Source organism: Meles meles, chromosome 7, assembly GCF_922984935.1.
Source record: "Meles meles chromosome 7, mMelMel3.1 paternal haplotype, whole genome shotgun sequence".
NCBI classification, from domain to species: domain Eukaryota; kingdom Metazoa; phylum Chordata; class Mammalia; order Carnivora; family Mustelidae; genus Meles; species Meles meles.
The window spans coordinates 144,002,368-144,025,295 of NC_060072.1; positions in this window are offsets into that span (position 1 = coordinate 144,002,368).

The following is a 22,928-nucleotide window of genomic DNA, read 5'->3' on the forward strand; positions in this document are numbered from 1 at the left end:
GGATGATGAATGGGCATCTTCTTGCTTGAGCTAGAAGTCCTATGCTGGGTGCAGGGAAGAGAAGCGTCCTTCCTTCAGGAAGTTGACAATATCGTGAGCCCAGGATAAACATAAACAAGGTCAACGTGTCACTTCTCAGTCAGAGAAAATATGGATTCAAGCCAAACAGAAACGTAAGTCTTGGCCTGGCATAAGCAAAACTGTTACCGCACTTTGGAAATAGATTCCTTTATTGAATAAACAGCTCAGACTTGTGGTGTTGTTCTTATCAAATGGGCTGCGTCATGAGTACCCGTGCGGGTGGTTCCAGGATGAGAGTCAACAGAAAGTCCTCATGGGGTCACACCGACTCTGTACCTGTCCCCAGGCCGGTGGCCCGCTGCTGTCCTGGATTTCTGCTTTACCATCTACTGTCTGTGGGGGTGGTGGCCAGAGACTAGGTGCAGGAAATTTGGGAGGGGTGCTTTGATATTTTTCAGGATGAAAGACATGCTTCCTGATAATACAAATCAATCACATAGGAGAGAGAGGCACAAGCCTCAGGGAATTCTTCCATCTTCCTTCCTTCCCTCCCTTCTTTCTCTCTTCCTCTTTCCCTTTCTTTCTCCTTCCTTCCTTCCTTCCACTCTTTTCTTTTCCCTTTTTTCCTTTCCTTTTCTACCTTTCCTTGGCTATATCAACTTCTCAATCTACTTTTCCAAGCATTTAATAAAGTCTTTTGAGACTCAAGCAGGTCAGAGACTTCACGAAGCAAATGCCAATCCCACTTAGCACATCTCCCTCGCAGACAGCCACTTCCAACCCAACCATCTGCCGCTCTGTCAGCCAAGTATTTATAGCCTCTCGCTTTCTCCTTCTCCCCAGGCCGGGCTTTCATGCTATGGAACCCAGCGTTGTCTTCCCTCCTGCAGAAGAAGCAACAGGGTAGAGTTAATCTCTAGTCATTGTACCATTTGCTTTCATTTCAGATGCTACGACAAAGTTCATCTGGAAGAGATTTAATGGTATTTGATCAATCATTTGCCACATATTCTTTCTCTATAGAACAAAAATCACTTCCTGACTTTGCTCATTTGGAGACCCTTTCGAGGGACTTAATGATCATAATTCAGTGGAACACTGTATATGAAGCCATTGGCATTCAGTCCCATTTTTTAAAAGCTGGCTTTTATTCACAACTCACAAAGTCATATTGTTGACCTAGAAAAAAATCACAGGACCGAGAATGAGATGTGGTTGCTGCCTCCCAAGAGTAATCAGATCTATTCATCCCAGTCCAGCCGGAAGGCTCGGGTCTACAAGAAGGAAATACAGCACACTCCCCCCCCCCTCCCCCCCACCAATTCAGGCCTGACCCAGAGACCACGAGTCCGGGGTCCTTTACTGTCAAACTTTCCTGAGCACCATGTCTCCATTCACATCACCCACCAGCTGGGGGAGTCAAGACCCTTGACAAGGAGTCAGATTCTGAATTAATCCTTTCCTTTGCCAGAATCCTAAAAGGCTCAAGTCCCAGCCTTCTGTCATCCGAGCCGCGTCATTGGATCAAAGCAGCAGCCCCTAGGCTGCCTAAACCTGCACCACCCCCACCCCTGGTCCTCATACAGACTTCACCGGAGGCTCCCACCCACCCCTGGTCCTAATACAGACCTCACCGGAGGCTCCCACCCATTGGGAACACGTTCTCAAACAGCCCAAACCTCGGTGGAACTCATGATAACCTCAAAGACATGGTTCTGTGGTCCCCCAAAAGTATGGGGTGTCCGCAGGAACACAACCCTTACTTACCTACTTACACTTCAGGGTGCTAGAGGGCTACACAGCTGGGAGTCCCAGGAGGGTGACCCACATGGGTCCCTCGGCGTCCCCTTGTGGCAGCCAAGGGTAAGGATGTGCTGGATGCACCTGGGCAGGCTGGGAGGAAGGGCTCCAGGTTAGTTTTCTCCGGAAATGTCCACCGCCCCGCGTCCACCCAAGCCCGAGACAGGTATGCAGGAGGGGAGCCGGGCGGGTCCCAGAGCACAGACATACCATGAGGACAGTGAGGTTCGGGGCTGTGTAGGGAGCTACTTGAGGTTCAAGGGTGCCTGTGCCTTGTGTTGGGGCTTACACCGATTTCATCTATATCTGAAACTGGGTGAAAAAAATGAAAAACAACCGGGACTTGCAGCCAGGCGCGTCTCCACTTCCAACCTGCTTCCCTTAGAGCAAGACGCCAACTGCAGGGAAAGAGAGGAAGAAGTTTCTGAACGTCTTGGGGGGCTGGGCGGGAGGTTTTGCTTCTCTGCCTGAAAAGACATAAACGTCAAGGCCGCGCTACAGATTTCTTGCTCGGCTTAACAAATTCCTTGGGTGTAAGGACCATGCGTGCTCATTTATAAACCAAAGCTTCCCAGGGTCGCACTTGCTCCGTATTAACTACTCGCGAGGGTGGGCAATGGCGTTGTGGGTGCCTTCATTTATCTGCTCCACAAATATTCACAAATATTAGGGTTCCTAATCCACGCCAAGCATTGTTCTAGGTGCTGGGCGTGTGATAAGGAAGCAGGACAGAACCCTCTGTGTTGTGATTTAATGAGCTGAGGGGGTGTTGTCTTGTGGGGAGGCTCTTCAGAGCAGGCTGGTGTTGGGGGGGGGGTTGGTCTTGCTAAGCTGGTTTCCTTTGTTCTGGTGCCCTGGGAGCCCCCACCAGGCACTGTGGCTGCAGTTCCCGCCTCGCTCTGGACCGTTCTGTGGCCCAGCAGTCCACCATGTCCACCATGTTCTAAGACAGAGCCTGCAGAAACTTGCTCCCGGGGTCCACGCATGACCCTCTAGATTGGGCAGCATGGTGGCTCTTTCCAACGGGAGTTGAGGGGTCGAACCTGCCACACCTTCACCTAAACTCATCCTGCGAGGGAGTCTGGCCCCAGCCCTTCAAAGCTGTCCTCTGGGCCTCTACCTGCCCGCTCCCAAATGGGTATCCCATGGCTGGCATTTCCTTGTGCCTCTTCTGTGTCCCCCAGCAGCAGAAGAATGGTAGACGTATAGGGAGAAAAACAGGAGGCTGAGGGTTTGGAACACTTCAGGTGTGCAGTTCTGCAGGTAGATGTTGACCTTTACACCTGCTGTGGTTGAACTTATTAGTAGGGACAAGAAGAGGAGGAATGATTCAGACGATCTGTGAGCCATATGAGGCAAAAGACTGCCTCCTCTCCCCCAGCCCTCCATGAGGCCCAGCGTGGTGCCCAGCACCTAATCCCAAGATAAACCCTTTTGCTATTCAGAGGTCAGTAAGGATCCCTGGGGAAAGAGCTTGTCTTTAAGGACAAGAGCTGAGTTTGACTCCAGGGTCATGATTTAGGTTAGAATAGAGGCTAATAGAAGAAAGAATGAGTGGACTTATGGGCGCTGAGGCCCTCACTCATTTAAAAACCTTAATAAATACCTTCCAGGTGTCAGGGACGAGGTATCAGGGTCAGAATGTTTGTGTCCCCTTCCCCAACCAAATTCCTATGTTGAATCCTAACCCCTGATGTGATGATATTAGGAGGTGAGGCCTTTAGGAGGAGATTAAGCTTGTGAGGGTGAGGCCCTTATAGAAGGGACCCCAGAGAGCTCTGTGCCCCTTTGCCACAAGAGGACACAGTGAGAATGTGGTCATCCGTGAGCCAGGAAGCAGCCCTCACTGGACCCCAAGCCCGCTGGCGCTTTGATCTTAGACTGCCAGCCACCCCCCAGGACTGTGAGAATTCCATGTTTTTTGCTTGTAAGCCCCCCAGTCTGTGCTATTTTTGTTTTATCAGCCCCAATGGACAAAGACACTATGCCAGGTGTGAGCAACGCCAAGAATCATAAAATATAAACCTCCCCTCGGGGCCTTGCAATCCCGCTTGGGTTCTAGGGAAGGGGGTCTGTGATGAAAAACCAAGCAAATATTGAAAGAGCTCTTTCAATAAGACGACTTGGGCTATCGAAAGCACAAGACCTCCTTGTTAGAGCAGACGTGTGACAAGGTAGACAGGAAGATGGGAAGGGTGCTTTGGGAGGAAACTGTAGTAAAGCTGTTCCTGGAACAGACAAAGGGGGAATAAGTCTGGACTGCTCATGCGTGGGGAGCAAAGGTTGCTGGTAGGCAGCTTCAGGGAGGAGAGGTGTCATTGGCAAGGGGCTGTGTCATGAAGCAGTGTGAGACCTTCTTCTTTGGACTTCGACAGCTTGTGAGGGAAGATTGAGAGGTAAGACTGTTCTGTTTGGGGGATCCTGCCTTAATTTTGACCACCACAGGTACAACAAAATCAGGGTGATTTCTTTCCCTTCCTTGGAAATCTGAGAGCAAACCAGAAAGAGCATGTGTAAAAGAAGAAATGAATGTTTTAATCAAACAAATGGTAAAAGGAAGTGATCTTCCTCATCTATTTATAGGAAAACTGTCACCATACTTGATGTAAGTAACTGTAAAATGGTAAGTCATTCACATTTACTTAGGGCATTTGGAGGGCAAAAGAAAATGGATTTCTAGTTTAGTTGAAATTAGGGTCAGACACATGTAACAGTAAACCACAGATAATGGTTGCTTCAGCAAGGCAGAAATTTGCTTCTGTGTCATATAACTCTGCAGATGGGCAGTACAGGGCTGCCTCAGTGGTCCTTAGGGACCCACGCTCTAATCTTTCCACTCTGGCAGTTTCAGCATATCCATGGCTTTCATTTCCAAGGACACCTCATGTTCCAAAATAGCTGCTGGAGCTCCAGCCATCACATCCTTAAGGAAGGAAGCAGAAAGAAGTATGACAGTGCTGCCGAAGTTCTCTTCCCGGTAGTCTATGCCCTTCAAGAAAACTTCGTGGGAGTCCCACACGATTTTCACTTACATCTTATCATCTGCAACTCAGCCGTGTGGCCATTTCAAACTGTCAGGAAACGTAATGTTCAGTGCCCAGTGTTTGGTGGGTTCTTGGGATCTCAAGCAACAATTGTGCCTACTGGAATAAGGGAAAAGAACATAAAAGAAAGACTAAAGTGAGAGCCAAGGAACAGAAAGCTTAGGCAATGGTGGGCCTTCTGTGCCCATGCAGCTCAGGGGGCTGTTAAGATATATATATGAAATTGAGCCTTTTCCAAATGGAAAACACACACTTGTGAGGCTGTTCCAGTGCGCGGTCAAGGGCGCACTCTGACGAGACTCGTCACACCTCAAATGATCGATGTGCTGATCACTGGGAGCTGGCTTTCATTCATGACCGGACAGACAGCAAGGAGCACGGAGGCTGCCAGGAGGGGTTTGTCCTGTGTCCACAGGTAAGGATCAGCAAAGCCAAAATGCTACTCCAAAATGGCCTTCCGCATTTGCCAGCTCGGGTAAGACTGGGCGGAGGGTTAAGGTCCTCAGAAGGCGCTTCTGCATTAGATTTCTTTGGAGAGTTCTACCCCCTACCCCACCTCGCTCACCTCCCATACAATAACCCAGGGGGAGCGGGCGGGGAGTCAGCTCTCAGATACTGCCCTTCCTCCGGTCCCTCTGTCTGAAGGCACATCTTCCCCTCCTGTAGAAAAGATAAGTAGCAGCTACAGCCAGCCCAGAAGCTGGGGAGTGGGGGGTTTTGAGTTATGATCCCAGCCACACCTTGCTGCCTGAGGTTTCCATAAAGGAGGAAACAGGTGCAGACCACCTCTTGGGGCTTTTCCAGCTCTGGGGTTCTGCTTTTGCTCCCTCCTGTCTGAGATTTTGCATCTTTGCCCAAAGTCCTCCTGCCCTGTGTCGGAGTTCACGTCAAATGCTCCCAGGAGGGGTGGTACCTCCCCGCCTTTGGGCAGCTTATACTTCCGCGTGAGTTATTGCTGGGAATGTGATTCAATAAAGCTGCAAACCTCAATTTGAATTTTTTTTTTTACAATTTTATTCATTTATTTGAGAGAGACAGATAGACAGAGACAGACCCCGACGCAGACTCTATCCCAGATCCGGGGATCATGACCTGAGCCAAAGGCAGACTCTTAACTAACTGAGCCGCGCAGGCGCCCCTCAGTTTGTGTCATGTCATGGGTCATAGAGATGACTTTGCAAAGGGCAGATGATTTGTTGATCTTCCTCAAAGTGAGGGTTCTCCTTCAAACGGCAGAGCCCTCCTCAGCGTCCTCCTTGGAGAAATGGTGAAGGAGACTGACCAGCTCTATCTTGTTTCCTTTGATTTTGTTCCTGGTTCTGGGGCAGATTCGAGTTCAGAGTAAGCCTGTGGAGATGGACCTCCACTGAGCCCCAGTTAGGAAATGAGATTATGGCATTGGCAGCCAAAGGAACGGCTATTTTTGGGCGGGGGGGGGGTCACCAGTTGCTATATACTAGGCTTTTTAAAATTGGAAATTTCATGTTTGAGCACTTGTCAGGTTTTCTGTGGTTCTCGAAACTTTGTTTGGGAAGGGGCCACCTGATTTTTTCCCTGTGGTCCCCTTGAGCTTCAAAATAGGTATTTTTCAGGGTTTGCATCAGTGAAGGGTGCGCAGTTCTGAAAACCTTGTGCTGTGAGGACAGACAGAAGCATGGGCAGTCTGCCAATAGATGTGACTGTTTGCCTTTCTAGCTCAGGGACCTGGAAAGTCTGATGGGGTCGGCGGCTCTTTACCTTGCCAAGGATCTGCCCCTTTGCCTATTTGAAATGCTTCCCTCTGGCTGACGAAGCTTACAGTTTCTTGCTCCCCCCAGTTAGTAAGAATTAAGACATATCTGTGGCGTTTACATCAACTCGGGAAACAAAAACCCACAATCCTAGAAGAGGATGTCTGAAAAGGACGTCTTGCCTCTCTAGCCACGTGACGCAGGGAGATAATCACTGGCTTGGAAATTAGATGTACATATTTTCTGTGCCCCGAGGTTTTGGGGGAAATCACATCACCTCTTTGCAGGTCACTTTCAGTCTTCGTAGAATAATGATGCAAATATCCACCTTGCAGGCCTGTTGTGAAGTTTAGAGAGAACATATGTACGAAGTACACAAATACAACATTAAAAAAAATTGTCCCTCCATGGCTGGACACTTGAGCAGTTTGTGGTTGATTGGTTTTTACGGATCATATTAGACTGAAGTCTCTGGTGGCAGAGACGTTCTTTGATCTGAAGGTCCCAGGATCACCTGTGGTCCTGTCTGCTCTGTGCCCCTTGGGCTTCCCCTTCTGCAGGGGTCGGCACAGCATCTTCCTTTGTTTACAGCATTCGGGGGACATGGGAGAGGAAATGGTGAATGTGCAGAGGAAAAACCCAGTGCATTAAAGGCGTAAGTCCAGAGTCTTTAGGTAACAAGTCACCGGCTTGCTTAACTGCCAGGCTTTGCTTCAGTAGCTCGGGTCAGTCACAGGAAGACCTTTGCTCTCGGCGTCCTCCCTTGTGTAACTAGGACACTCCTTCAACAGCAAGTCACCCCACCACCTGTTGTTTCCTAACAGTCTGTGGTTTTTCTAAATCGTTTTGTTTTTTTGGTAACCTCAACACCAAACACGGGGCTTAAACTCACAACCCCGAGATCAAGAGTCATGCGCTCTATTGACTGACCCAGCCCAGAGCCCCAGTAATCAATGTTTTGTTTGTTTGTTTGTTTTTAAAGATTTTATATTTGAGAGAGACAAAGAGCGAGCATAAGCAGGGAGAGCAGCAGGCAGAGGGAGAAGCAGGCTCCCCGCTGAGCAGGGAGCCCTATGCGGGACTCAATCCCAGGACCTGAGATCATGACCTGAGCCAAAGGCAGATGCTTAACCCACTGAGTCTCCCCAGGTGTCCCAGTAATCCATGTTTTTTTAACCCTTGGAGTCCCTCCCTGTCGCGTCTCACTTGGTCAATGTTTTCTCTTTCTTCTCTGTGTATTGTCCCCTATTTACTTTGTCTTTATGTGTCCATTTTTCTGAGCCCTTCTTTTGTTCTATTACTGATCCAAAATGTAAAATTAAAACCCTTTTAAAAATTATTTTAAATTGGTACACTCACTATGGAAAACAGGCAATCCTCAGACAATTATAGATAGACCTACCATATGATCCAAAAGACACACACAAACTGGAAAATTTACCTGCCCCCCCCCACCCCGCGCCACACTCACGGCAGCATTTTTACGATAGCCAAGACATGGAGACGACGCTTGGGTTTTCAATGGGTGAATGGATAAAGAAGTTGTGGTCTGTCTGTCTGACTGTCTATCTGTCTGTCTATCTATCTATGCAATGGAGGGTTATTCAGCCATAGAAAATGAAGAAATCCTCACATTTGCAACAACTTGGATGGACCTTGAAGGCATTACACTACATGAAATAAATCAGACAGAGAAAGACAAATACAGCATGATCTCACTTATACATGGAATCTAAAACAAACAAAACAGAACTCAGAGAAAAGAGATCAGCCCAGTGGTTCCCAGAGGCGAGTGGTGGGAGTGGGGAGGAGAAGTTGGAAGGTGATTGAAAGGTACAGATTTCCAGTAATAAGATAAGTAAGTCCTCCGGGTGAAATGGGCAACATGGTGACCACATCTTACACTGCTGTGTGATATAGGGGGACGTTACGAGAGGAAATCCTAAGAGTTCTCAACGGAAGGAAAAATGTTCTTCTTTGTTCCTTTCTTTTTATGGTATCCATACAAGAAGATGGATGTGAACTGAACCTATTATAGATCATTTTACAACATATGTAAATCAAACCATCCCATTGAATGCCTTCAACTTCCGCAGTGAACATTTCTCAATAAAAATGGAAAACAACCTTTTTTCTACTTAAAGAGGGCAGGTGGACCTCGTACATTTGTCTCCATGCTCTCCTAAAACCTCCAGAGCCAACCCAAGAGGGGTTACCTGCTAACAACAGGAAAGGAGAACAGAGGAGAGGAAGTAATGGAGGAGATTTGCACACTGGAAATAGAAGGTATCTCTTTGGTAGAAAGAGACAGATTTTAGAAAGATGAACTCTAAGCTTGCAATAAGGGAAGCCAAGAAACAGAACCCAAGAAGATTCAGAGATTTGCCTCACTCATATCGCTAGGATAGCACAGAAAGTGGGGTTGACCACAAGAGGATTAGTAGGGTCTGTTTCAGAAGCAGCTGGGTGCCTGATCTCTACTCCCTCCTTTCCCGCTGGACGGAAGACTGGGACGTGAGGTCCACCCTATAAGCCCCGTCTACACGCACAGAGCTCCCTGTCGGCCTTTTAATCCCAGTCTTAAAAATGGACATATAGCAAAGGATCACAGACATCTGTGGAAAGCTTTTCATCATAAGACAGAGCCTACGATAGACTGAATGTTCACGGTCCCTTTGCCCCTTCCCCCGAGTTTCCATGTTGAAACCCAACCTTCTGTGTAATGGTAGTTGGAAGGGGGTCTTTGTGTGGGAGGTGATCAAGTCATGAGAGTGGAGCCCCCATTGATGGATTCGTGTCTTTCCTAAAGAGACCCCAGGGAGCCCGGCACTCCTTCCTCCGTGTGAGCACACAGTGAGACGAAGGCAGTGAACCAGGAAGTGGGTTCTTGCCAGGCACCAAATCTGCTAGTGTTTTGATCTTGGACTTCAGCCTCCAGAACGGTGAGAACTAAACTTGTGTTGTTTGTAAGCCTCCCAGTCTACGGCATTTTTTTTTAAATATTTTATTTATTTGACAGAGAGAAATCACAAGTAGGCAGAGAGACAGGCAGGGAGAGAGGAGGAAGCAGGCTCCCTGCGGAGCAGAGAGCCTGATGCGGGGCTCGATCCCAGGACCCTGGGATCATGACCTGAGCCGAAGGCAGAGGCTTAACCCACTGAGCCACCCAGGCGCCCCAGTCTACGGCATTTTTGTTACAGCAACCCAAGCAGACTAAGACAGAGACCAAAGCATACAGAAAATAGAAACTCAGAAGATCCTGTGTAGAGAGAACAAAACTTTACGAGGCATTTATTAATATATGGGGAGAAGTAAAATAATATATCACACCCTTGGAAGCAACCCTTGGAAATTATGACGACAAGAAACAACTCAGTAGATGTGCCGGAAGCTAAAATTGAAAGAACACACATAGGAACGAAAAGTTAAGCTAACTGGAAGCCGTGTGTGAGGTATCCAAACATACACATGGTAGGAAGGGAAATGCTCAGAGACACAGTATTCAAAGAGTTTTCCAGAACAGATGAAAACGAGTTGCCAGATTGAAAGGGGCTGTTGAGTTATTAGCACTATAGGTGAAAACGGACCCCCACTAGGCCACATCATTGTGGGGTTTCAGAACACTGGGACAATAGAAGAAGCATCTCAGAATCGTGCACAGAAAGAAAAAGGTTTCCTATCGCCACCTCGTATCAGAAGGGCATCGGCTTCTGACGCCAGAACCTGAGATTCAAGTGGAGAAATAGCTTCAAATTTCGGAAAGGGAGTGACTTTCTTTCTTTCTTTTTTTTTTAATATTTTGTTTATTTATTTGGCAGAGAGAGATCACAAGTAGGCAGAGAGGCAGGCAGAGAGAGAGAGAGGGAAGCAGGCTCCACTGAGCAGAGAGCCCGATACGGGACTCAATCCCAGGACCCTGAGATCATGACCTGAGCCGAAGGCAGCGGCCTAACCCACTGAGCCACCCAGGCGCCCCGGGAATGACTTTCGATCCAGACATCTACTCCCAGGTGAGCAGTCATTTACACACGAGGGAAGGTTCCACAGCGGTTCTAGCCAAGCAGACCTGCCGTGTATCCTTTCTAAGGGATTTCGTGAGCCGTGTGAGGAGGGGAGTACAGCGAGAGGTGAGGGGGAGCACATGGGAATGAGGAAAAGGACCCCACACGACTGTCGTGTCATGGACCCGGACATCGTGGAACCTCGCTGGAGGAAACCAAACACTCAGCAACACATACCCCAGCCCTCAGTCACTCCAGGGGAAACAAACAAGTGTTCAAGGAAGGAAAGAGAATTCACAGTTGGCTACTCACCTCAGAAACGAATGGCATTGCCGTGATCACGAGAAGGGAAACCAAGTAAATAAAATTATGGCATAACCACATTGCGGAGATGAAGAATGGAAATATATGTGTGAGAGCGAGCGAGAAGATGCTCAATACTGAGTTTCCAGAATGAGAAACCAATAAGGCAAAATCTGAAAGATCGAGAAGCAGCCCTATAAGCATTTTCCCAGGAATCTGACACTTATTCCAAGAGAAACAACTAAAAAGAGTTGAGAGTCAGTGTGTCTGTGGAGTAGGAGACTGTTTGAATTATCCGCATGTACAATTTGTGTAAAAATGAAAATGGAAAAATAATGAAAGGAGAAAACCAGCCAAGGGAGAAATAGTAGTTGCAATTCTTCCCAAGGGAAACTCTTTCTTTAAAAACAAAGTTGCCCTTTACCTTTATAGATGATGTCAATTTTCTTCCCCTGTTAACAAAACAAAACAAAAACCCCGGCAACAGAAAAAAATATTCCTGGTCTTAAAAATAACACAGCTAACTAAGCTTAATGAGTACGATAGCAGTGGTACCTTTGGTTTCTTCACTGAGGTACAATTTACATCTAATAAAATGCACCCATTTCAATTTTCATGTTGATGTGCAAGTTCCACATGTCACAACTGAAAGGCAGATGAGGGGACATGTCCGTCATCCCTGGAAGTCCCCTGTGCCTCGCCTCAGACCGTCCCCACCTGAAGCCCTGGGCAACCCCTGCCCACTTCCTGTCGCTGTCCTTTCGATTTTGGAGAAAAAATAGATTTGTCTCCCCTCGAGTCCCATGCAGATGACGGGAGGACACGCAGCCTGTGCTCTTTAGTGTCAGGGTCCTTTCTAGCACTTTCTACCACAGTCCAGCTTCAACCCCATTGTGTCCTTCTGCGTCCGATTCCTTCCATCTCTGAAGAGCATTCTGTCGTGAGGAATATATCTGAGATGAAAGTTTTTCACAGAACTCGGGGCGGTGAGATTGTTTTACTCCTCCAGCCTCTTGGTTACGAGCTCCTTCTCGGTGACAGACTCTCTCCATGGTCAATTATCAAAAAGGGAACCAGGATCTAACGTGCAGTGAAATTCTTCTGGGGAATCCAGTTCGGTTGCTTAGCAACACACGGAGTAACTGTATTAGTTTAGGGGATTCTGAACAAAAAGGTAATCATCTTTTATTCCCAGACAGAGGGAAGATGATGTGATTCCAAGTAAAGTGGGGGAAAAGTAAAAACCACGAAAACGGGGAAAAAACCACATCTAGTAAGTAAAAGCATAATGATGCCTCCCACACTCACACCACAGTGTCCCCCTAAAGGTTCTGCTGAAGAGCGAGGGGTCTCATTGCTCTTAAATATCGGGGTGTGTGGTACTGGTGTGCAAAGACTTTTAAAAGGCTCACACACGCCAGAAACAAACAAAATGATGCCAGAAAGAATTATAATTCATGACCGAAAGAAAGAGAAACACGTTGACCTTGACTGGCGTTCCGAGTGGAAGGCATCGGTTCGAGTTGGATGGGGAAGGTGCGGCGCGTTCGCCCTTCCAGACAAGAAAGGATTCCTCTAGACATTACTCTTCCGCTCCCAGAGTGAGTAACGGCTTCTCACAGTAAAGGTGATAATTACTATTGGCTGCCCGGATTCCTTCAGCTCGGAAAGAACGTTCTCCAGTTTGTAGGGGACGCGGCTAACACGGAGTGCGTTTTGTTGTTGTCGTTCTACTTTCTCAGGAGTTTTGCCAACTCGGTACCGACTACTTCCTCCTCGTGATCTGTGGTCCCTCTCCCCACACCCGCACCATGTAATCCGGCCGAAATAGCTCTGCTGAGCACCATGGGTTTAATGAGCAGAATATCCCCCAGCCATCTCATGCGAAGTGTTTAATAATCAATCAGAAATCAGTTTCACTTAGTTTCACAGGGCTGAGAGGGAGGCAAAAACCTTTCACCATCATTTTTTGGCTCTCCCTGGAGCTGTCCCCTGCTCCCTCCTGACAACAGATTTCTTGGTTTAAATCATGCCCCAAGGGGAAGGGTACAAAACTGGTCAGGCCGTTTTCTGTCCATTCTCCGGGCATCTGTTAAAAGACAGCTTTGCGGTTTCATTTACTTTAGGGGCGAAGTTGACTACCGAATAATTGGGTTCACGTCCCCCCTTTCCTTGGGGTGGCAAAGACCAGTTCTCCCGAAAACACGTTTTAATTGGAGCCTTGGAGAGGAAAGGCGCTAGGGGAACACATCTCCTCCAGCTGCTATCTTTTCTTTGCAGTCTAATTAAAAATGTTCCAGTCTCTTCCGGTTCTGAATGGGGAGAGACATCCACTTGTGTTTTGAATCGCGTGTGCTGTGCGAGCGGACAGAGACAGATAAACAGGAAGGCAGGCTCTGCCAGAGAGCTTTGCAAAACCGGCACACATCCTGGGGCCCCACACAATTAATGAAAATCTCACTGCTCCACCGCGCGGGGGCTGGGAAGAAATAACTTGTGAGTCACAAGTGTCCTCCAGGGTTCACTCCCCATTGTGACATTCTGTGGCTGTGGTTTCTGCTTGGGGAGACGCATCAGTTGAAAGAAAAGACCTGACGGGAAAGTATGGCTTTGCCCATTAACGGATTCTTGTTCCCAAACTGCCACATTTACGGCAATTCACTGAAATGGATTCTCCTTTGGGCTACGAGGCAGAGACTCGCAATGAATGTGTCCCTCTCTCCATATTATAGAATATAAAAAACTGAGCCTTATCTTGTTAATTTTTAACTTAGCGTTCTCATGGGATCCGTGCTTGCTGAAGGCTTTGAATTAGAGCCGTGTTCTCTAAAGCTCGCCCTGGGGGTCAGCAGGAGCGCTAAGATTTCTGCTGGGTTCCATCTCATCTTGATCTTTCGGAGTTTTGTGGGGTTTTTCTGGTTTTGGTGTTTTCTCACTGCCGTGGGTTTCTGCTGAGAGGATGAGAAACTAACAGTGATAAGAGAAAGACACACCCTCTCTGTGCAGTACCGACGATGTGGGAACTCGAGGGCGGTTGACTGTCACACGGCTGACTGTCCGGAGACATAAAGCCACGATCACACAGAGCAACAGGACACAGTGACATTTGTCGGGGCTGCGGATTATCAAATTGAGTCATTGCTCAAGTATTAGTTGAGCATTTCAAATATTAGTTGAGGAAGGCACCAAAGACACCCATTCATGGGCTTCAAGAAATTTCTAGTAGAGAGGGGATCTGGGGGAAATGAAGGCATGTGGGAGTTGCCGAGTGACTTAGGTGTTGTCAGGAATCGGGTCACAGTTGGTGGGCAGGATGGAGCAGGAAAGCCATTTTTTTAAAAAAGATTTTATTTATTTATTTGAGAGAGAGAACATGAGCAGGGTGAGGGGCAGAGGGAGAAGCAGATTCCCCGCTGAGCAGGGAACCCGATGTGGGGCTCGATCCTGGCACCCCGGGATCATGACCTGAGCCGAAGGCAGATGCTTCCCCCACTGAGCCCCTTGCATATTGGTTTTGAGGACTTTTTGCGAAGCCAGTAGGAGAAGAGAGGGACTCATGGACCCCCTGTCATCAAACATCTGGTCTACAATGAGCCTTAAATATTGTCAACGGTGATTATAAGAAAATAGAATTAGAGCTTGGAGGCAGAGCAAAAGCAGAAATAGGCAATGGTACCAGGAAGCTGTGGGATGGGGAAAGGGGAGGGTAGATGCCTGGGGTCCGGCTATTGCACCGCGGCCCATCAGGGAGGGTTGCTGAGGACTTGAGGGGTGGGAAAGCCGGCAGAGTGAGGTCACTGTGCAGACTGTGCCTCGAGTGGAGGGGGAGGCAGCAGGTGGCACCCCATCCTTAGCCAAGCCTGGCTGAGCATGCGCAGACGCATCCTCGGGATCTCTGGGTGGTCCCAGAAGGATTTCCGAGCTCCACACCCAAGACTGCTCTGGGAACACGGGTATCTTCCAATCTTAGCCCTGATGCAGGAAGCGGCTTCTTCTCATGCCAGGACTGGTTCAGAGCAGAGCTGGGACCACAACCCAGATCTCTTAATGCTTCTGCTGCCCTACTCTGCGCCCTCCTGGATCATACTCAGAGATCTGGGGAGACTCTGCCAAAGCCAAAACCACATCTCAGGGACCCATGTGCCCTGGGACTTGGCAGACCAACCTTGGGATGTTCAAGTGTAGGCTTTGCTCCCTTGTCACTATTGGCGTTTGGGGCAGGAGCCTTTGCTACTGGGGACTGTCCTGTCCATTCTGGGGTGTTTGGCATCCTTTGGCCTCCGCTCAACCGCAAGCCAGCTGCACCCTTGAAGCTGTGACAACAGAAAGTGTCTCCAGACTCTGCTCAGAAAAACCTCTGAGGAGACACATCATCCCTGGTCGAAAACCACTGCTCTGGTGAGACTGTAAATACGGTGGGAGATCTTCCCACTCTGTGTGACAGGTGTCCCCAAACCTGGGTGACGCCAAGGAGGGAAGCCAGAGCCAAGAAGAGGCTGGGTCTGGTGTCATGGTGCTCGCCTGGGGGAGCTGAGCCTTGTAGAGGGGACCAGGGTGCCCTTGGGTGAGAACACTGAAAACCGGCCACCCAGCCCTTCATGCTGTTAGCCATGCGCAGCCATGGAAGAATCACTTCCCCTCTGTCTTACCACCTAATTCCTTGTGTCTCAGGAATCGTAGTAATTTCTAATTTTTAAATGTCACTCAGTGTCCTCCAGAGAAACAGAACCGCCTTCTCTGTGCCTGTCTATTCAGTTTCTTATTTACATGTATTTTTTGGGTATCTATCTATTCCTCAAATCAATAGGTCTAGGTAGAGATAGATGCGGACGTACAGACATGTAACACGGATATGGATACGGATGTACATTGAGCTGCAGACAGAGAAGGGGAGATTTGTTACAAGCGATTAGATCACACAGTTACAGAGGCTGAGAAGTCCCACACCTGCCATCTGCCAGCTGGAGACACTAGGAAGCCGGCGATAAGATTCGGTCCGAGTCCGAAGGTCCCAGCGAGAACCAGGAGCTCCAATGGCCAAGGGCAGGAGAAGACAGATGTCACATGGAGCAAGAGAACAAATTCGCCCTTCCTCCATTTTTAAGATTTTATTTCTTTATTTGACAGAGATCACAAGTAGGCAGAGAGGCAGGCAGAGAGAGAGGAGGAAGCAGGCTCCCCGCTGAGCAGAGAGCCTGATGCGGGGCTCGATCCCAGAACCCTGGGATCATGACCCGAGCTGAAGGTAGCAGCCCCTTCCTCCATCTTTTTGGTGTACTGGGACCGGGATGGATTAGAGGTCCCTGCCTGCAATAGGGAAGGGGTCTTCGTCGCTCAGCCTCCTGATGGAGATGCCGCTACGTCTCTCACAGACACATCCTCACAGACATGCACAGAAATCAAGGTCTACCAGCTCTCGGGGCATCCCTTTGCCCCATCTGGTCAGCCCAGAAGATCAACAGTCACAACATCCCTGTGTTAGGCTGTGGCTTTCCTGCCTCCAGGTGCCAGGAAGGGGCAAGGCAGCTACATCCTGGGGATTGTTGTCATCCGTGTTCTGCCGTCCAGAGCGAGCACGGGGAGGGGGGAGCGTGCACACGGGAGGCAAGGGGTGAGCGGAGCTCCATGCAGGGGACCTGCTGGCCCCTTCCCTCCCCCTCCTTTTTCAGTAGTGAAGAGGTGAGGCAGTTAGTGGGGGGAGGAGGGAGAGAGAGAGCGTGGGGTTTCCGAGTGCTGGTGTGCTTCTTACGAGTTGTACAGTGCGATGATGCCAAGTTCCAGATATCTTACCCACTCCAAAATTTTACCTTGGAATGCACACATGCACGCGCGCGCGCACACACACACACACACACACACACACACAGGAGTTCCAGTAATTATTCGGCACAAAGTAATTAGTCCACGATGCCAGAGAATTCCTCCTTTGGGGTGGCTGAGGTTAGGGGAAGCGACTTGCCTGCTGCTCATCGGCGTTCTGGGGACAGATGCTGGGAGAGGAACATCGCTGAAGACATTTCCTTTTTCCTTAAAGATTTTATTCAAATAGAAAGAGGTCTGCATCGGACAGCGAGAAAAGACCGAGACAAGTTACTTCGCCGATGAAGATGGCCCCGTATGGAGGCCCAGGGACCCGTTTCAAACAGGGATTAGTAAAAACCAAACAAGGGAAGTCGTGCTTGGAGAGCACTGTTTTCCAGCACCAACGTCCTCATCTCCCCTCTCCTATGGGGAGGACAGCTAATCCCGCTTTGATCAGGGTGCAGGCTGAGTGGCCGGAACTAACAATGTTGGCAGAAGTGATTAGCTGAGAATTAAGGGCAACATCTGGTCATGTGGGAGGTGCGGGGAGCGGGCTCACACCTGTGAAACGTCGTCTAGTCTGCACACCTAGCGGTAATTTGTAAACCAACCGTATTGATCCTGCCAAGAGGACGACTATGGGGGAGAAAAGAGATGTGCTTGGTGTTCCTGGAAGTGCTTTTACTTGACGGCAAAGCAGAGCAGAGCCCTTGCATAGGAATGAGCAAACTAAAGCTGCCGGGGGCATCCGTATGCAGCCCTATGATGTCCAGGGGAAAGCAGGCCCCCCTCCAAGGTGTTTAGTCTGGAGAGTGCGTACCTGTTGATTTTCGATAGGGAGATAACCTGACTACGTTTGGGTCTTATTGGATAACCAGGCCATAAAATCGCAACACGTTTAGAGATATTCTTACACAAAATCAATTAGCAAGCACTTTTGACTCCGAAGCAAAAGCCTCAAGTTACCCACCCACGTGAAAGCTTGAAGGAGGAAATTAATACAGATCGTCAGTGGGTTATGTCCCAACGGACCCATCATATGCGGAAAACATTATAAGTGGAAAATGCATTTACTACATCTGATCTCCCAAGCATCACAGCTTACGTAGCCTGGCCTGCCTTAACCGTGCCCACAACACTCCCAGCTGCCGGAAGGTGGATCCGTCACCCCGTGGGAAGCCTGGTTGATCATCAGGGGTCAACTCTCTCGAGTCATGTGTTGAGGACGATCCTGAAAGTGACAAAAGGGTGATGGGTGCAGAAGGTTGTCAGGACGGCTCGACTGCCTTCGTGATCGCTGGCTGCCTGGGAGCTGGGGCTCACTGCCCAGCGCTGGAGAGGACCGACCGCACGTCACCAGCCCGGGACAAGGTCCACATTCCAAATTCCAAGTACAGTTTCTACTTGAATACGTATCATTTTGCACCATCATGAAGTTGAAGAATCATCATGTTGAACCCACCCCAAGTTAGCAGCTTTCTATAAGCCAACTGAAGGCACTCCTTACTGAGACACGTAGTTTTGTGCTTAACTAGGAAGAATTCCATGCTTAGTTCTAAATTTTGTCTTCCTGAACACTACCCTTGGGGATGGATGTGAGTCTCCCAAGCTTCCCTTCTCGGAATCTTCAGTTATTTCTGCTTCTTCCAACATTCTGGTTTTCAAATCCTGTCTCCTCATTTGTTAGCTGTGTAACAGTGGGAAGCTGCTAGGCCTCTCTAGGCCTCTGTTTCTTCATCTATAAAATGGGGTAATAATCTTGATGTGAGATACAGAATAGCTAGCTTGCGACATACCTTTAATAATGTTGGTTTCAGGGCGCCTGGGTGTCTCAGTAGGTTAAAGCCTCTGCCTTCGGCTCAGGTCATGATCCCAGGCTCCTGAGATCGAGTCCTGCATCGGGCTTTCCACTCGGCGGGGAGCCTGCTTCCTCCTCTCTCTCTCTCTGCCTGCCTTTCTGCCTACTTGTGATCTGTCAAATAAATAAATTAAAAATCTTTTAAAAAATAAATTTAAGAAATAATGTTGGTTTCAGTCTCCCTTTTACCACATCTCATCAGTAAAAAAAAAAAAAAAAAAAACTCCTGTAACCCTCGATGCATGCTTTTACTTCTCTTGCTAGCCACAAGACCCCCAAAACGGTAATACATATAATCACATGGATTATGGGCTCAAGATTCTCCAGGGACATTTCTGAATAGGAACCAGGTCCCTGATGAACTCCACAATCCACTAAATGAGAGCATTTTCCATGAAGATGATAATAGTTCTTACTTCCCCACACAAAAGAACGGAGTGATAGAATTTGGAGGTCCAGAGTGAATTTTCTCTCCTCACTGACTCTGTGTAATTTTATCCACAAGAAAGAGACAAATAGTTAAAAGTCTTTGGCACCTGAATTCCTTAATATTTTCTTGTCTTATTTTTTCCCGGTAATGTTTAATGGCTTAAATAATCCAGATGCATCTGAGGCAGGATGGAAAGCTTTTTTTTTTTTTTTTAAGATTTTATTTATTTATTTGACAGAGAGAGATCACAAGTAGGCAGAGAGGCAAGCAGAGAGAGTGAGAGGGAAGCAGGCTCCCCGCCGAGCAGAGAGCCCGATGCGGGACTCGATCCCAGGACCCTGAGATCATGACCTGAGCCGAAGGCAGTGGCCTAAACCACTGAGCCACCCAGGCGCCCCTGGAAAGCTTTTAAAAAGAAATTCATTCTGAGATAGAATGCCTCTGTTTTCCTATAGAAGGAACGGCTCGTAATTGGTAACTTTCAGGATGCCTTAAGTTTAGAGAAGGTCTAGTAATGGGCTTTGTCTTTATTTTGGTATATGTCGTTCTATGTGTCCATTTTATGTCATTCAAGTGTTTGATTTCTAAGTGCTCTGGTATTTTACTGTTTTTCTAACATACCCGCTTAGAAATGAAAGTAGGTAATTCCATGATCTTAGGTAGGTGAACTACTTTCTAGTTACGACACTGAAGGAGGAAACCAGATGACGATACAAATCCATGTTTGATGCATATTAAAATATTTCGTATGTAAAATTAAAAGCAAATGGCTAATGAGGAGGAAGAACTTTAAAATATGTGACCATCAGAAGTATAATGCCCTTAGTTTTAAAAAAGAGTGCCCTCTTTGGGGGTGCCTGGGTGGGTCAGTCTGTTGAGCGTCTGCCTTCAGTTCAGGTCATGATGTCAGGGTCCTGGGATCAAGCCCCACATCAGGCTCCCTGCTCAACAGGGAGCCTGCTTCTCCCTCTGCCCTTCCCTCTGCTCGTATGCGTGCACGCTCTCTCTCTCTCTCTTCCTTTCAAATGAATAAATAAAATCTTTAAAAACAAGAGTCCACTCAAAAGTCAAGAGGATGTAAATGAGCCAATAAATAGAAGAAAATGAATAAAGATGTGAAATGAGTACTTCATAAGGCAGCGTAATGATGGACTGATCAGTATACGGAAGTTTCTACAACTCCAGCGATGAAATAATGTAAATTAATACTGGGAGACAGTATTTTTAGCTCCTTTAATTGGCAGAATGGTTTCTTTTTTCAGTTGTCAATTTAATGTCGGCCAGGGTGAAGAAAACAGGAATACTCATGCGCACCATTACTGGGGATGGACTGCAGAAATGATACTAATTTCCTTTAACCCGTAATTGCTCATCTAATAATTTACCCTAAGGAAACACTTGCAAAGATCTCAGCATGGTGATATTTATTATAGTGCTCTTCCGAATGGCTGAGAAATAGCAAAAAGTTAATATATAACCAAAAGGGAATTAGCTAATTGAATTGTGTATTTATACAAAACTACTCAGCAGTTCAAAATGACATTGTAGATCGTCTCAGTCAATCTCTTCCTTTGAAGTCTACTCGGATAATTAAAGTGAAAAGGCAAAATGTTGAGAGATCAAAACAAGTCAGCTTATGAGAGTGGAGAAAGGACAGTCAGCTGGGTCATGTAGGAGCCAGAAAGGGAAAGCAGCAATCCACTGAATAGAAAAAGATTGCGCTAACTATAGTATGATCTTGAGTTTTAAAAATCAATATGCATAGAAAAAAAATTACAGTAAGAATCCCTAGTGGTAGAATTATGGAGGACTTTTTGCTTTCTGTTTCCTCAGTTCTCTGTATTGAACTAGTACGGGGAAAGTAGTAAGACAAAATTTACATTTTAATAAAGAAAAATAAATGTGAGAAGAGCGTACAAATTTTAAATGAAAAAAAAAAAAGAGCCTAAGATCCTAAATTAACCCTTATGAAAAGATAATTATCCATATTAATGGGAGACTATTTATAACCCCGCAGACAGCACTAACATGGTTGGTAATTTTCTGAGTGTTTCAAGACAAGGAGTTCTTCTGCCCTGAAATTCACTATGTTTCTTCCTGGTGGACGTAGGCCATGGCCATTTAGGAATATATTTAATCTTATGCTGAGCGAAATAAGTCAAGCAGACAGAGTCAAATATCATATGGTCTCACTTATTTGTGGAGCATAACAAAGAACATGGAGGACATGGGGAGATGGAGAGGAGAAGGGAGTTGAGGGAAACTGGAAGGGGAGATGAACCATGAGAGACTATTGACTCTGAAAAACAACCAGAGGGTTTTGAAGGGGCGGGGGGTGGGAGGTTGAGGAACCAGGTGGTGGGTAATAGGGAGGGCACGTACTGCATGGAGCACTGGGTGTGGTGCAAAAACAATGAACACTGTTACGCTGAAAATAAACAAATAAAAAAAAAGAATATATTTAATCTTTAGGAAAGTTATCAATACTGGTAAACTTTTTAAAAGTGCACTTTATATTTTTATTTTTTTAAAAGATTTTATTTATTTATTTGACAGATCACAAGTAGGCAGAGAGGCAGGCAGAGAGGAGGAAGCAGGCTCCCTGCTGAGCAGACAGCTGGATGCGGGGCTCAATCCCAGGACCCTGGGATCATGACCTGAGCCAAAGGCAGAGTCTTTAACCCACTGAGCCACTCAGGTGCCCCATGCTCTTTATATTTTTAGAGCAGTTTTAGGGTCACAGGAAACCTGAGGGGAAGGTACAGAGATTTCTGTATCCCCCCTACCCCACACGCACACAATCTCACCCCCCACCCCCACACCCCTACCCCCGCTCTCCACATCCTTCCCCAGCGGGGGACAGCTGTTACAATCCATGAAACTACCCTGCATAGCGTTATCACCCAGAGTCACCTGGGGTCACTATTGGTGGACCCCGTACAGGCTTGAGTAAATGCATCCATCTTTGGGGTGGCATGCAGAGGACTTTTTTTTTTTTTAATTTTAAAAAATTTTTTTTTATTTCTTATTTTTTTTATAAACATATATTTTTATCCCCAGGGGTACAGGTCTATGAATCGCCAGGTTTACACACTTCACAGCACTCTCCATAGCACATACCCTCCCCAATGTCCATAACCCCCTCCCCCTCTCCCAACCCCCCTCCCCCCAGCAACCCTCAGTTTGTTTTGTGAGATTAAGAGTCACTTAAGGTTTGTCTCCCTCCCAATCCCATCTTGTTTCCTTTATTTTTCTCCTATCCCCCTAACACCCCACGTTGCATCTCCACGTCCTCATATCAGGGAGATCATATGACAGTTGTCTTTCTCCGATTGACTTATTTCACTAAGCATGATACCCTCTAGTTCCATCCACGTTGTCGCAAATGGCAAGAGTTCATTTCTTTTGATGGCTGCATAGTATTCCATTGTGTATATATACCACATCTTCTTGATCCATTCATCTGTTGATGGACATCTAGGTTCTTTCCATAGTTTGGCTATTGTAGACATTGCTGCTATAACATTTGGGTGCACGTGCCCCTTTGGATCACTACGTTTTTACCTTTAGGGTAAATACCCAGTAGTGCAATTGCTGGGTCATAGGCTAGTTCTATTTTCAACATTTTGAGGAGCCTCCATGCTGTTTTCCAGAGTGGTTGCACCAGCTTGCATTTCCACCAACAGTGTAGAAGGGTTCCCCTTTCTCCACATCCTCGCCAGCATCTGTCATTTCCTGACTTGTTAACTTTAGCCATTCTGACTGGTGTGAGGTGATATCTCATTGTGGTTTTGATTTGTATTTCCCTGATGCCGAGTGACGTGGAGCACTTTTTCATGTGTCTGTTGGCCATCTGGATGTCTTCTTTGCAGGAATGTCTGTTCATGTCCTGCACGCAGAGGACTTTCGATGCCCTAAACATCCCCTGGGTTACGGCTG